We start from the raw sequence: 16,495 nt of genomic DNA, 5'->3' as shown, positions 1-16,495 counted from the left end.
GTGCGCCCGCGGCCCCGCCCCCGCGCCGCCGCCGCCCCGCCCCGCCCCCGCGCCGCCTCCAGCCTGCGGCGCCCACCGGCGGAAACCCGGCTCTCGCGGGAGCACGCTTCTCCGGGGACGTGTGCCGCTCCGCGGGTGGCGGCCAGGCTGAGGAGGTGGGAGAGAGGGAGCTGAGTCATGGGCGCCGGTCGTCCAAGGGGCTTGGTGGTCGTTTTTTAGGACATTTGAGATTTTTCAAGTTTCAAAGCAGAGGAGAAAATACAGGTGCCTAACGGTGAAATAGGTGAACGCTGAAAAGCCCCAAAGGAGAAGAGGGGTTGGGTTGGGGAAGGGACCCCCCGGACGACAATTTTTCAGCCTAGACTGACTGATCAACCCGGAGGACTGGCAGGGCGGCCGGTAGCTTCACTCCTTCCTTCCCTTTTTCCTCACAGGAGTCCGCCCAATCGCCTGTTCATCTTCATGGCCCACCTCACTCGCCGCCCTGACTAGCTTTTCTGATCTCTTTGTTCCCTGCAGTCTTAACTTAATCCCCTCCTACGCCGCCTAGGACCTTCCCCTTAGCGATGGTGTCCTGAAAGGAGCCGAGGCTTTGCAACCGGGGTTGAGGACAAAGCCAGTATAGACTTTTTCGCTTAAATGACCTTGAACAAGTTAACTATCTTACCTGGAAGATAACTAGCTTACCTGGAAGTTTTGGAAGGCTTGTTAACATATGTGAGTTAACTTATGTGACTGCCCCTGGCATTTTAAAATATCCTTAATGTCAGTTCTCTTCTCCCTGTATTTCCTTTATGTACTCTGCATGATGTTTTAATAACTCGGAGAAGGCAATGGCAAGCCACTCCAGTACTCTTGCCTAGAAAATCCCATGGATGGAGGAGCCTGGTAGGCTGCAGTCCGTGGGGTCGCTAAGGGTCAGACACGACTGAGCGACTTCACTTTCACTTTTCACTTTCACACATTGGAGAAGGCAATGGCAACCCACTCCAGTGTTCTTGCCTGGAGAATCCCAGGGATGGGGGAGCCTGGTGGGCTGCCGTCTATGGAGTCGCACAGAGTCGGACACGACTGAAGTGACTTAGCAGCAGTGCCCTTCTTAATTTGAGAAGGCAATGGCAACCCACTCCAGTGTTCTTGCCCAGAGAATCCTGTGGACAGAGGAGCCTGGTGGGCTGCTGTCCATAGTGTCGCACAGAGTAGAACACGACTGAAGCGATTTAGCATGCATGCATGAATGCATTGGAGAAGGAAATGGCAACCCACTCCAGTGTTCTTGCCTGGAGAATCCCAGGGATGGGGGAGCCTGGTGGGCTGCCGCCTATGGGGTCGCACAGAGTCGGACACGACTGAAGCGACTTAGCAGCAGCAGCAGCCTTTCTTAATTCACCCTCCTATTCCCAACTCCTTAATGGCAAAGACTGTCTTGCTCACCTTGGCATTACTAAAAAGACCAGCGAAATGCTTCGCACTCAATAAACACTTGTTGGATTGAATTGAACCATTTTAATAAATTTAGCATGACTCGCCTCCCTTTATTTTTGTATATTCCCTCATTACTTCCTTTTTCCTCCCCACCATCTTACTTTCAAATCTATTCCTGGGATGAACTAACTACACTTTTTGATTTCTCTGGTTGATCATGTTTCTCCTTTGTTTTGGATTAGGTTGGACTGAAAAACTAGTATGTGTGAACTGGAATAAGCTATGCATTAGATCATACAAGTGGTGTTGAGTGAAAATTGGGTTAAAAAAAGGAAAAAGAAGAAAAGTAAAGATCTTAAATCCACCACTAACTGAAGACCAGTTTTGAATAGTCCTGATTTAGAAATTCTTAGATTTAAAAAAAAGATTTGTTCTCACACCCCATAAAGCATACGTAATTGTGGCAGCTTGTAACACCCAAGTATATATTGTCCTCTTTTCCTAACCTGAATTGAGAAGTGGATGAGATTAAGCATTTTATCATGAGAATAAATAATTCAAACAATAAAAGAGATGATTTGTCACCCGCCAAGCTGAGAGTAAAACTAGGACTGGAACTAAGTGTTCTAATAGTGCAGTGATTTAAATACTGCCTGGACAGAGGGATTGTGTTTGCAGGTTCTGATTATCTAGGAGGAAGAAGCCCTATAATGTCAAATATTATATATATCTTCTGAATAATATATATTCAGTAAGTAAGGAATTCACTCCGTTTGTTCCACTATGTGCTGAAAACATTCAAGAAATATTTGTTCCAGTATATGCTGAAAATGTTCAAGAATCTTTTAAAGGAATAAGATTATTTCAGTGTTTCTTGTTACTAAGACCAGCCAATTATACATGTTCGTCTTATATTAATATATAATGGGTGCTCAATAAATGTTGAAAGTTGTATATTGACTTCTGTTAGTAGGGAAAACATGTGGCACTTAGTGCTCAAACACCTCCTTCAGGCAGCTATTCAAGTCATATCATTTTTTCACATCATTTCCTGAGAAGATATCTGAGCAAAGAATTGTAAGAAATGAGAGAGTGAGCCATGGAGATAGGTGAGGATATTGCAAGTCTAAAGATCTTGAAGCTAGATCGTGACTGTCTTGATAAGAGCAGGAGGCAAGGGTCACTAGAGTAGAGTGAGCAAGGAGGAAAACAGTAGGAGATGAGATCAGAGAACTAACAGGAGGCCAGATCCTGTAGAGTTCTGAAGGTCCTTAAAGACTGGCTTTTACACTAAGTGAGACTGGGAGCCATTGGAGAATTTTAAGCAGATAGGTAAAATGGTCTGGATTATGTTATTAAAGGACATCTGGCTAAGAGAAGACCGGACTATGGGGGAACATTTTGGATGCTACTGCAATAATCTAGACAACAGATAACTAGGAGTTTGGACAATGGTAGTGGTAGTGAATTAGATTCTGCGTATATCTTAAACATGGAACTAAGAGTGCCACGGGAGTTGTAGATTGAATATGAAATTTGAGATAAAAAGAGGAGTCAAAGTTGACTCTAATGTTTTTGTCCTGAGCAACTGAAATGAGGGAGTTGCCAGTAACTGAAATGGGGAAGAGTAAATTTGGAGGAGACCATGAGTTCAGTTTTTAACTTGATAAATTAGAGAAATATATTAGGTATTTGAGGAGTAATGTAAGTATAGCTCTGGTTGTCCGAGTCTGGAGTTCAGAAGAGAGGATCATGCAAGAAATATCAATTTGAAAATAATCAGCATGTAGGTGACATTTTAAGGTGAAGCCTTGAATGAGATCATCTGGGGCCATGGTGTCCAACACAATAGCCATTAGCCACATATGAGTACTGAACATATGAAATATGGCTTGTCTGAACTAAGATACGCTGTAAGTGTAACACATTGATTTTATTTCATTTTTTTAATTTTCAATTTCAATTTATTTATTTTAATTGGAGGCTAATTACTTTTCAATATTGTAGTGGTTTTTAACACATTGATTTTAAAGACTTAGTATTTATAACAAAAGAATTTAAAATATTTCATTGAATATTCTTCATCATGGAGAATTACCTTAAATGCTGTGCTGTGCTTAGTCCCTCAGTCATGTCCAACTCTTTGTGACCCCATGGACTGTAGCCCACCAGGCTCCTCTGTCCATGGGGATTCTCCAGGCAAGAATACTGGAGTGGGTTGCATGCCCTCCTCCAGGGATCTTCCCAACCCAGGGATCGAACCCAGGTTTCCCGAATTGCAGGCAGATTGTTTACCCTGTGAGTCACCAGGGAAGCCTTACATAGTTAGCACTGAATGTCCTTTGGACAAAGCCCCTCTTTCTAAATTAAAAATGGTCCTAAAGAACTTCCTTAGTCAAGGCTAAGTATTGAAATTTAAAGTTAAGATTAATCCACCAATAATGGGGTCGCAAAGAGTCGGACATGACTTAGTGACTGAACAACAAATGAGATATTAAATTGTTTATTTTTCTTTTTCTTTCAGGAAGCATTTTATTGTTGCTCCAAGTGTAAGAATTTTCACTGACAGAAAATCAACACCTTTAGATAACCTCCCATATAACCCTGCTCAGCTTTTGAATCTTCAGTTTTGTAATCATATCAACCTATTTCCAAAAGATTGCTCTAACTGTAGCCAAATCATATTTGGAGAAGTTTTCTCCATGCTTCCCCACTTCTGCTGCTGCTGCGGCTAAGCCGCTTCAGTCATGTCCGACTATTTGTGACCCCATGGACTGTAGCCCACCAGCCTCATCAGTCCATGGGATTCTCCAGGCAAGAATACTGGAGTGGGCTGCCATTTCCTACTCCAGGGGATCTTCCTGAACCAGGAATCGAAACTGCAGCTCCTGCAGCTCCTGTATTAGCAGGTGGGTTTCTTTACCTCTAGCACCACCTGGGAAGCCCATCCTTCCCACACCTCAACCAGTATATTATAATTGCCATTTCATGTTATTTGATCTTTCACAAATTTGTCAGATACAACCTATCTGCCATCTCATTTAGAAGCCAGTATCTATCAATACACCTTGACTTCACAAAACCTGCAGCAGCAATTGAGGCAATTTCTTAGATTCTGTATTTTTTTTTAATGTTTTTTCTCTCTTATATTGTCTTGGACAAAATATACCTCCTAAATTCAGGAGGAGGAACATTACAGTTTGTTTTTAACCATTTCTCTTATGGATTACATAATTTTTCTTTAGCCCTTTCTCATAAGGTCTATCTGAAATACATTTGGTCGTTCTAGTTGCCATTCTATGGATCTTTGCAAAATCCTACATAATTCATTTAAATTAACCAAGTGATTTTCATTATATTTTTGAACTATGTGTTTCACCATAGCACAATTGTCTTGGGTTTTCCTATGTGCTTAATTCCTATTTGTGTGTCAAACATACTTTAATAACAATACCACATGATTGATGTATTTCGAATTTCAACCCTGTTCTTTAAAGCACCTCGCCCACTGGTGAGTTCTGTATTTTGTTGCACAAGCCATTTAAAAATGAGTCAGATTTAAAATGAGTCAGTAATGCCTCATCAGTAATTCCTTACAAACAGATATACATCTTTCTCATTTTTCAAAAGCAGTTCTTGTAAAACAGAAACACCACGAATTTTACTGATTACTCCCTTGAATTTTTCCAAACCTAATACAAAACACTGAGTATCCAGATACATGATCCTATGATAATAAAAATGTTATCTTAAAAATGTTATATCAAAATTATTCAGAGAAAGCTTTCATCTATGACTATCTTCATGGCTTTGCTTCCCTAATTGGAAGACATTCACCTACCATTTCCACTAAGTATGCTTCACCATCACTTGCCATGCAAACTGCCTAAAACTATGCTCAAGAATCTTCCATCTAGGAGTAACACTTCCAAGCATCTCTACTTCAGTTAATGACCTTCTTTTTCTAGTCTCTTCAGCTTGCGACCTTGGAGACATTTTCCTCTTTACCTCATCCATCATATCTATCAGGAACATGCCCTGTTGTGCTTTCTTTCCCAGGACATCTTGATTCCTTCCCAGTTTTTCTTTTTCCACTGCCCACATGGTCGATTATACCCCTATTATCTTACATTTTGAAGATTTCAGAAGATTCCAATTTGGTATATTAAGCTCATTCCTCTCCATTACCTTCTAGTCCTTATGAGTCTGTCAGATTAGCCTTCTAAAACACAACTATCACTGTCACTCCATTGTAAAATGACTTCCTACTGCACAATAAGTGAAGTCGCTCAGTCGTGTGTGACTCTCTGTGACCCAGTGGGCTGTAGCCCACCAGGCTCCTCCATCCATGAGATTCTCCAGGCAAGAGTACTGGAGTGGGTTGCCATTTCCTTCTCCAGGGGATCTTCCCGACCCAGGGATCAAACCCGGGTCTCCCACATTCCAGGCAGACGCTTTAACCTCTGAGCCACCAGGGAAGCAGCCCCCCCCCGCCCAACCTGCCTTAGCTTGACTCTGTAGTGCTAACTGCAACTCCTCGCCCTTCCCATCTCCCCACTCAGGTGCTCGCTGGGCTCCCTGTGAAGCAATTGCTAAATGACACTTGCACAATGCTGGAAATCCATGTACAATTCCAGAGTCATCACAAGACATATTTCTGGGACATACAATTGAACTTATTTTGCAAATGCAACTAGTATCCTTTGTAATTAGGGTTAAGCTGAAGAAAAAGGAAACATTAAACCCTAAAACCAAAAATGATTATTTTTACCTATTAGTAGAGGTGAAAGTATATGAAAAGGAAATAGGAGGGAGCATAGTGATGTGTCTTTTACCTTTTGCAGAGTAAGAAACTGAAGGCTCAAGAGGTTAAGTGACTTGCCTGAATTTCCATGGTTAGGTAGCATAAGTCCTACCCAGAATTAGTCCCAGGCCCCAATTTAAGTCTTACTGCATTGTGTTAAGCTGCTCCTCCAACAAAATCAGTACCTGAGTTTGAAAGGAATAAATACATGCTTCCAGAATGTATAGAATAAAACTGAGGACTTTTTGGGTTAAATTTTAAGGTTTCAAAAGATTATTTATGACTTCTGAAATCAGAACTTGTTTGAAGTGGCCTGATGAAGTGTAAGGTTGTATATTGTCACCCTGCTTATTTAACTTATATGCAGAGTACATCATGAGGAACGCTGGGCTGGAAGTAGCACAAGCTGGAATCAAGATTGCCGGGAGAAATATCAATAACCTCAGATATGCAGATGACACCACCCTTATGGCAGAAAGTGAAGAGGAACTCAAAGGCCTCTTGATGAAAGTAAAAGAGGAGAGTGAAAAGGTTGGCTTGAAGCTCAACATTCAGAAAACGAAGATCATGGCATCTGGTCCCATCACTTCATGGGAAATAGATGGGGAAACAGTGGAAACCGTGTCAGACTTTATTTTTTTGGGCTCCAAAATCACTGCAGATGCTGATTGCAGCCAGGAAATTAAAAGACGCTTACTCCTTGGAAGGAAAGTTACTACCAGCCTAGATAGCATATTAACAAGCAGAGACATTACTTTGCCAACCAAGGTCCGTCTAGTCAAGGCTACAGTTTTTCCCGTGGTCATGTATGGATGTGAGAGTTGGACTGTGAAGAAAGCTGATTGCCAAAGAATTGATGCTTTTGAACTGTGGTGTTGGAGAAGACTCTTGAGAGTCCCTTGTACTGCAAGGAGATCCAACCAGTCCATTCTGGAGGAGATCAATCCTGGGTGTTCATTGGAAGGACTTATGCTGAAGCTGAAACTCCAATACTTTGGCCACCTCATGCGAAGAGTAGACTCACTGGAAAAGACTCTGATGCTGGGAGTGATTGAGGGTGGGAGGAGACGGGGATGACAGAGAATGAGGTGGCTGGATGGCATCACTGACTCGATGACATGAGTTTGAGTGAACTCCGGGAGTTGGTGATGGACAGGGAGGCCTTTCGTGTTGTGGTTCATGGGGTCGCTAAGAGTCGGACACGACTGAGCCACTGAACTGAACTGAACTGAACTGAATGAAGTGTTAGAGAAACTAAGGTGTTACTGTTATCAAGACGGAATTATATGCCTATAGTCCAAGATACTGCAATTGATTACTGAAGAGAATATATACTGACTTCAGATCTTCAAGGATTTTCATGATACCGAGCAGCCACCGAACATAATCTAAACAAGTTTCTCAAAGAGTTGTATCAAGGGTCCATGTAGTTTTTGAAGTTAAGATACACTTAGTTTTGAATCTGAAAGAAAATTTCAAATAATCTTGCAGTGTCTCTTCTGTTTTCACCAAGAGGCTGTGAAATATTAAATACTCTCTATAGTACACTTCATGGCAAATGGAGTAAAAATGGAAACAGTGACAGACTTTAATTTCTTGGGCTCCAAAATCACTATGGACGGTGACTCCAGCCATGAAATTAAAATATGCTTTCTCCTTGGAAGAAAAGCTATGACAATTCTGCTGCTGCTGCTGCTAAGTCACTTCAGTTGTGTCTGACTCTGTGTGACCCCATAGATGGAAGGCCACCAGGCTCCCCCGTCCCTGGGATTCTCCAGGCAAGAACACTGGAGTGGGTTGCCATTTCCTTCTCCAATGCGTGAAAGTGAAGTTGCTCAGTAAAATGCAAAGACATCACTTTACCAACAAAGGTCTGTATAGTCAGAGCTATGGTTTTTCCAGTAGTCATGTACGGATGTGAGTATTGGACCATGAAGGCTGAGAGCTGAAGAACTTATGCTTTCAAACTATGGTGCTGGAGAAGACTCTTGAGAGTACCTTGGACACCAAAGAGGTCAATCCTAAGGGAAATCAACCCTGAATATTCATTGGAAGGACTGATGCTGGAGCTAAAGCTCCAATACTTTGGTAATCTGATGCCAAGAGCTGACTCATTGGAAAAGACACTGATGCTGGGAAAGATTGAAGTCAGGAGGAGAAGAGGGTGACAGAGAATAGATGGTTGGATGCCATCACCGACTCAATGGACATGAGTTTAAGCAAACTCCTGGAGATGGTGAAGGACAGGGAAGCCTGGTGTGCTGCAGTCCATGGGGTTGCAAAGAGTTGGACACGACTTAGAGACTGAACAACACTTAAAATGCTCTTCTTAGGGAAATTGCCCCTAGTTGCTATGGCTTGTGCTGGATTTGAGTGAAACCAGCTTCGTTTATGCTTGGCAACTAATGTGTGGACCTCTAAAAAGATTGGACACAAAGGCAGCTGATCGCCTGTGAATTAATATGGCATACAATTCTAACTAGTTTCAGCACTCGTTTTGAATGGTGACTTATGGATCTAATCACAATATCTCCTTCTTGGAAAGTCAGATGCCTTGTCCACTGAGAGAATTTAGGCATGATTCCAATTTTCCATGATACCTGATATACTTCCCAGACTTGCAAGTACCGATGTAACTCTATAACTCAGAAGATAATGTTTTGGCTACCTACATCCCAGTATGTATTTGCAAAAAACCTCCATTGCCAGTGGTAAACAGAGTATGGCTTTTCTCTGCATCTTTAGAAAGTCTAACAAAGATTTTATGTAAACTCTGTGCCACTTTAAAAAGGGCAAAATAATATGAAATATTTGAATGCTTTCTATATCCCCAGAATTAATATACACAAATAAACTAATGTGATGAGATATATATCATCACATGAATTTCTATTTACCCAAGAAATCAGAACTAGAACTCACCTCTTTGAAGATGTGAGAGTCCCTTATACTGCAAAAAGATCCAACCAGTCCATTCTAAAAGAGATCAATCCTGGGTGTTCACTGGAAGGACTGATGCTAAAGCTGAAACTGCAATACTTTGGCCACCTCATGCGATGAGTTGACTCACTGGAAAAGACTCTGATGCTGGGAAAGGTTGGGGGCGGGAGGAGAAGGGGACGACCGAGAATGAGATGGATGGATGGCATCACCGACTCTGTAGACATGAGTTTGAGTGAACTCCGGGAGTTGGTGATGGATAGGGAGGCCTGGTGTGCTGTGATTCATGGGGTCGCGGAGAGTCGGACACGACTGAGCGACTGAACTAAACTGAAGGTAATTCTGAATGTTTTTTGTGTGTGTGTGTGTGTGTAGGTATGTGTGTGTATCAGTTCAGTTCAGTTCAGTTCAGTCGCTCAGTCGTGTCCGACTCTCCGCGACCCCTCTGATTATGTAAATTTTCTCTCCAGTTTCTATTTCATACCATCCTTTGAAGACATCTAATTGAAAGTGGAAAATATCATAACAAGAAAATGATTACATACTTTAACTAAAATGAAAATTGTAATTGTCTGGTTATGCTCTTGATTATAGTATATGGTCTCATATATAAACTATAATAATAATAGTAATAATAATAACATCTATTTCACAGAATGTTCTGTGTTCAGAAATCAAGTGAGATGCCTACCATTAGAAGTTTCTAATTTCTCTACCATTAGAAATTTCCAATTTCTGAATTATGTCTTCTAGAGTATAGCAGGCTATAAAACTGCTAGAGAGTCTCTTGGAATAAGCTGTCAACCAAAAATCATCACAAACTTCTGTTTCTAATCTAATAACTGGAATATCATTTGGTATTGTGCAGCAATGATTTAATAAAAGCTACCTAAACATTTGAAAGACCTAATGTGTTTGAAGGAATTGAATATGACATCTACACTGACAAATAAACTGAGATATGGCATAGTACCACTTTTTGAAAGAAAATATCCTAATTTACTAACTTAAAATATAGAATCTCAGGCTATAGATATGATTTTTATTATAAAGTTGGCTGATTTACCTTTACAAGAGTGACTTGATTTTTCTTTTAACATTTCAGTTCAGTTCAGTCGCTCAGTCGTGTCCAACTCTTTGTGATCCCATGAATCACAGCACGCCAGGCCTCCCTGTCCATCACCAACTCCTGGAGTTCACTCAAACTCATGTCCATCGAGTCAGTGACGCCATCCAGCCATCTCATTCTCTGTTGTCCCGTCTCCTCCCGCCTCCAATCCCTCCCAGCATCAGAGTCTTTTCCAGTGAGTCAACTCTTCCCATAAAGTGGCCAAAATATTGGAGTTTCAGCTTTAGCATCAGTCCTTTCAATGAACACCCAGGTAGTAGCTTAAAAAAAACTTGATATTTTGTTAATGTCCAGATTACATTTGTTGATTTCCTGATTTGCTACTGTCTATAACAGTGATTCTCAAACATTAAAGTGCATATGAATTACACGAAGTATTTATTATAAATGTAAATTTCTAGGTCAGAAGGTCTGAGCAGAGCATAAAGGACCCAGGAATTTGTACATTTAACAAGCAGCTCATGTGACAGTGGGCTTCCCTGGTGGCTCAGAGGTTAAAGCGTCTGCCTGCAATGTGGGAGACCTGGGTTCGATCCCTGGGACGGGAAGATCCCCTGGAGAAGGGAATGGCAACCCACTCCAGGACTCTTGCCTGGAGATCCCATAGACGGAGGAGCCTGGTGGGCTACAGTCCACGGGATCGCAAAGAGTCGGACACAACTGAGCGACCTCAGTTCATGTGACCGTAATGCAGGCGGTCTGAGTACAAAGCTAAATATTGAATGTTTGTGTCCCTCCAAAATTTGTATGTGGAAATCTTAACCTTTATTATGATGGTATTAGAAGGTAAGGGCCTTTTGTAGGTAATTAGGTCTTGCGGGCAGAGCCCTTGGGAGTGGGATTGTGTGTGTGTGCGCGTGCGAGTGCGCGCTCAGTTGCTCAGTCGTGTCTGACTCTTTGTGATTCCGTGGAGTGCAACCTGCCAGACTCCTCTGATCATGAAATTTTCCAGGCAAGAATACTGGAGTGGGTTATCATTCCCTCCTCCAAGGGATTTTCCTGACCCAGGGATTGAACCCACGTCTCCTGCATTGCCAGGTGGATTCTTTACCACTGTGACACCTGGGAAGCCCCATGAATGGGATTAGTGCCCTTACAAAAGAGATTCTGGAGAGCTCATTCACTCTTTCTGGCCATGTAAGGATACAAAGAGAAGTTGGGGGTCTTCCCAACCGAGGGATCACACCAGGTCTCCTGCATTGCAGGTGGACTCTTTACTGAGTCACCAGGGATATCCACAAAGAGAAACTGGCAATCTGCATTCAGAAGAGAATTTTCACCAGAACCCAATCATGCTGGTACCCTGATCTCAGACTTCAAGCCTCCTGGACTATGAGAGAGAAATTTCTGTTGATAAACCATTCAGTTTATGGTATTTTGTTGTAGCAGTACTAACATGGGAAAATAGGCATATCAAAGAAGTTTCCTCATTATTGATTAATATTGCAATGACAAACTAGAATGTATACTTATAAAACTTAAGAATTGTTTTTTAAAATAAACAAGAAGGAAAATAAGAATAAAGAACACGATGTAATATAACATTCTTTTGTTTTGAAGTATTGTTCCCTGCAAAGAAACAAAACTACAGTTGCCAAAATAGAAAAAAATTATACTATCTTAAAAAGTTCAGATTGCCCACCATAAAAATAATCATGACAGCTAATATGTGTTGAGTGACTCCCAAGTACATCACAGTTAAGTACTAAATGCTTTATGCACACCGCATGTGTGCACACTCGGTCACATCTGACTCTGTGCCGCCCTATGGACTGTAGCCTGCCAGACTCCTCTGTCCATGGGGTTTTCCAGGCATGCTGGAGTGGGTTGCATTTCTTCCTTCAGGGGATCTTCTTGACACAGGGATCTAACCACCATCTCCTGCGTCTCCTGCATTGCAGGTGGTTTCTTTACTGCTGAGTCATCAGGGAAGCCCCTTTCATGTACACTATCTCAACATAATTCTAACGACTCTATGAAGAATGCACTATCTCTGTGTTGTTATGAGGAGACTGGGCGGTTAAGGAACTTTCCCAAGGTCATGGGGCTGATGAAAGCAGAGGCAGACCTTGACCCTGGGTCTGTGACCATGCCTCTGTTCACTTTCTCCTCGCCACCACAGGACAATGCATCACAGCTGTACTGAGTTAAAAGCAGCATTTTTTATTTTTAGTTTTTGCTTAACAAACATATGAGAAAGACTTTGAAAATTTCTGACCCTCATTAGGGTGTTCTTTAAACTGTAAATTAGAAAACTGTATTTCCTTATAAAAGTTGAAAAATGACCTCTCTTTGAACTAAAGAAACATATTGTAGTTATTAATCATAGCTCTTGTAAAACACACTGCAATTCAGTAGCTTGACACATTCTATAATCTGTTCTCATTTTAATATTTAAATGATGGTAAAACTTTGCACAAAATACTAGAATAATGATCAGTTATGATCTGTTAAGATACAGAGACTCAAAGAATTCAAAAGATAATGATAAATAATATCTACACTGCAACTTTCTAAAGGTAACTAGAATATTTTCAGTTTTGCTATTTCATCTTTGTAATATTTAAAAGACAAGAGAAGCACAATTGCAAAAACATTAATTAAAATTAGTCAGTGATAAAGTGTTTTCAAAAAATAACCTTTTTTTCAAACAAGGAAGAAATCAGAGGCTTTTTGAGAAAACATTTAGTAAAATCAGAAAAATGGAGTAGCACCTTCCCTTCCCCACCCAGTAGCCCAAAGTGTTTAGAAAATTCACATAAAAATATTTTTTTTTTTATATCTAAAAAAGAATTTTATTAAAAAAGCACAAATGCAAAGAAATGAACAGAGGAAAATGTATGCGTCGAACCTGGACTGGTCACTTATGATAATATACATGCTACAATTCCATTCTCTCCAATCATTCCACCTTCACCCTCTCCCACAGAGTCCCAAAGACTGTTCTAAATGCCTATGTCTCTTTTGCAGTCTCTTATACAGGGTTCAGGTTACCATTTTTCTAAATTCCATATATATGCGTTAATATACGGTATTGATGTTCTTCTTTCTGGCTTACTTCACCCTGTATAATTGGCTCCAATTTCATCCACCTCATTAAAACTGATTCAAATGCATTCTTTTTGATGGCTGAGAAATACTCCATTGTGTATATGTACCAAAGCTTTCTTATCCATTCATCTGCAGATGGACATCTAGGTTGCTTCCATGTCCTGGCTATTATAAACAGTGCTGCAATGAACATTGGAGTACATGTGTCTCTTTCAATTCTGGTTTCCTCGGTGTGTATGCCCAGGAGTGCGATCGCTGGATCATATGGCAGTTCTATTTCCAGTTTTCTGAGGAATCTCCACACTGTTCTCCATAGTGGCTGTACTAGTTTGCATTCCCACCAACAGTGTAAGAGGGTTCCCTTCTCTCCACACCCTCTCCAGCACTTATTGCATGTAGACTTTTGGATAGCAGCCATTCTGACTGGTGTGAAATGGTATCTCATTGTGGTTTTGATTTGCATTTCTCTGATGATGAGGGATGTTGAGCATTTTTTCATGTGTTTATTAGCCATCTTTATGTCTTCTTTGGAGAAATGTCTGTTTAGTTCTTTGGCCCATTTTTTGATTGGGTCACTTAGTTTTCTGGAATTAAGCTGCAGGAGCTGCTTGTATAATTTGGAGATTAATCCTTTATCAGTTGCTTCATTTGCTATTATTGTCTCCCATTCTGAAGGTTGTCTTCTCACCTTGCTTAGAGTTTCCTTTGCTGTGCAGAAGCTTTTGATTTTAATTAGGTCCCATTTGTTTATTTTTGCTTTTATTTCCAATATTCTGGGAGGTGGGTCTTGGAGGATGCTGCTGTGATTTATGTCGGAGAGTGTTTTGCCTACGTTCTCCTCTAGGAGTTTTATAGTTTCTGGTCTTACATTTAGATCTTTAATCCATTTTGAGTTTATTTTGGTGTATGGTGTTAGGAAGTGTTCTAGTTTCATTCTTTTACAAGTGGCTGACCAGTTTTCCCAGCACCACTTGTTAAAGAGACTGTCTTTTCTCCATTTTATATTCTTGCCTCCTTTGTCGAAGATAAGGTGTCCATAGGAGCGTGGGTTTATCTCTGGGCTTTCTATTTTGTTCCATTGATCTATATTTCTGTCTTTATGCCAGTACCATACTGTCTTGATGACTGTGGCTTTGTAATAGAGCCTGAAGTCCGGCAGGTTAATTCCCCCAGTTCCATTCTTCTTCCTCAAGATTGCTTTGGCTATTCGAGGTTTTTTGTATTTCCATACAAATTGTGAGATTATTTGTTCTAGTTCTGTGAAAAATATTGTTGGTAGCTTGATAGGGATTGCATTGAATGTATAAATTACTTTGGGTAGTATACTCATTTTTACAATATTTATTCTTCCAATCCACGAACACGGTATATTTCTCCATCTATTCATGTCCTCTTTGATTACTTTCACTAGTGTTTTATAGTTTTCTATGTACAAGTCTTTTGTTTCCTTAGGTAGATATATTCCTAAGTATTTAATTGTTTTCATTGCAACAGTGAATGGAATAGTTTCCTTAATTTCTCTTTCTATTTTCTCATTATTAGTGTATAGGAATGCAAGGGATTTCTGTGTGTTGATTTTATATCCTGCAACTTTGCTGTAATCATTGATTAGCTCTAGTAGTTTTCTGGTAGAGTCTTTAGGGTTTTCTGTGTAGAGGATCATGTCATCAGCGAACAGTGAAAGCTTTACTTCTTCTTTTCCAGTTTGTATTCCTTTTATGTCTTTTTCTGCTCTGATTGCTGTGGCCAAAACTTCCAGAACTATGTTGAATAGTAGTGGTGAGAGTGGGCACCCTTGTCTTGTTCCTGACTTTAGGGGAAATGCTTTCAGTTTTTCACCATTGAGGATAATGTTTGCTGTGGGTTTGTCATATATAGCTTTTATTATGTTGAGGTATGTCCCTTCAATTCCCACTTTCTGGAGAGTTTTTATCAAAAATGGATGTTGAATTTTGTCGAAGGCTTTCTCTGCATCTATTGAGATAATCATATGATTTTTATTTTTCAGTTTGTTAATGTGGTGTATTACGTTGATTGATTTGCGTATATTGAAGAATCCTTGCATTCCTGGGATAAAGCCCACTTGGTCATGATGTATGATCTTCTTAATGTGTTGTTGGATTCTGATTGCTAGAATTTTGTTAAGGATTTTTGCATCTATGTTCATCAGTGATATTGGCCTATAGTTTTCTTTTTTTGTGGGGTCTTTACCAGGTTTTGGGATTAGGGTGATGGTGGCCTCATAGAATGAGTTTGGAAGTTTCCCTTCCTCAGCTATTTTCTGGAAGAGTTTGAGTAGAATAGGTGTTAGCTCTTCTCTAAATTTTTGGTAGAATTCAGCTGTGAAGCCGTCTGGACCTGGGCTTTTGTTTGCTGGGAGATTTTTGATTACAGTTTCAATTTCCGTGCTTGTGATGGGTTTGTTCAGATTTTCTATTTCTTCCTGGTTCAGTTTTGGAAAGTTGTACTTTTCTAGGAATTTGTCCATTTCTTCCAGGTTATTCATTTTATTGCCATATAATTGCTGATAGTATTCTCTAATAATCCTTTGTATTTCTGTGTTGTCAGTTGTGATCTCTCCATTTTCATTTCTAATTTTATTGATTTGGTTCTTCTCCCTTTGTTTCTTGATGAGTCTGGCTAGTGGTTTGTCAATTTTATTCACCTTCTCAAAGAACCAGCTTTTGGCTTTGTTGATTTTTGCTATGGTCTCTTTTGTTTCTTTTGCATTTATCTCTGCCCTAATTTTTATGATTTCTTTCCTTCTACTGACCCTGGGGTTCTTCATTTCTTCCTTTTCTAGTTGCTTTAGATGTAGAGTTAGGTTATTTAGTTGACTTTTTTCTTGTTTCTTGAGGTATGCCTGTATTGTTATGAACTTCCCCCTTAGCACTGCTTTTACAGTGTCCCAGAGGTTTTGGGTTGTTGTGTTTTCATTTTCATTCATTTCTATGCATATTTTGATGTCTCTTTTGATTTCTTCTATGATTAGTTCATTATTCAGCAGCGTGTTGTTCAGTCTCCATATGTTGGCACTTTTAACAGTTATTCTCCTGTAATTGAGATCTAATCTTACTGCATTGTGGTCAGAAAAGATGCTTGGAATGATTTCAATTTTTTTGAATTTACCAAGGCTAGATTTATGT

The 16,495-nt window shown here is 40.3% G+C and overlaps 1 long non-coding RNA gene across 1 annotated transcript; it reads left to right on the top strand.

Moving 5' to 3' along the window:
• Window positions 1–53: 53 nt before the first annotated feature.
• LOC129552212 (uncharacterized) lies at window positions 54–9,344 on the top strand. Its single transcript, XR_008685193.2, has 3 exons — window positions 54–155; window positions 3,950–4,334; window positions 6,597–9,344. It is a non-coding gene; the product is annotated as an uncharacterized LOC129552212 (long non-coding RNA).
• The last annotated feature ends 7,151 nt before the right edge of the window (window positions 9,345–16,495 follow it).

The sequence above is a fragment of the Moschus berezovskii genome, chromosome 3 (assembly GCF_049115385.1).
Source record: "Moschus berezovskii isolate FMDL1 chromosome 3, NW_MosBer_1.0, whole genome shotgun sequence".
Classification (NCBI taxonomy): Eukaryota; Metazoa; Chordata; class Mammalia; order Artiodactyla; family Moschidae; genus Moschus; species Moschus berezovskii.
This window is presented reverse-complemented; position numbering and strand designations above follow the sequence as displayed.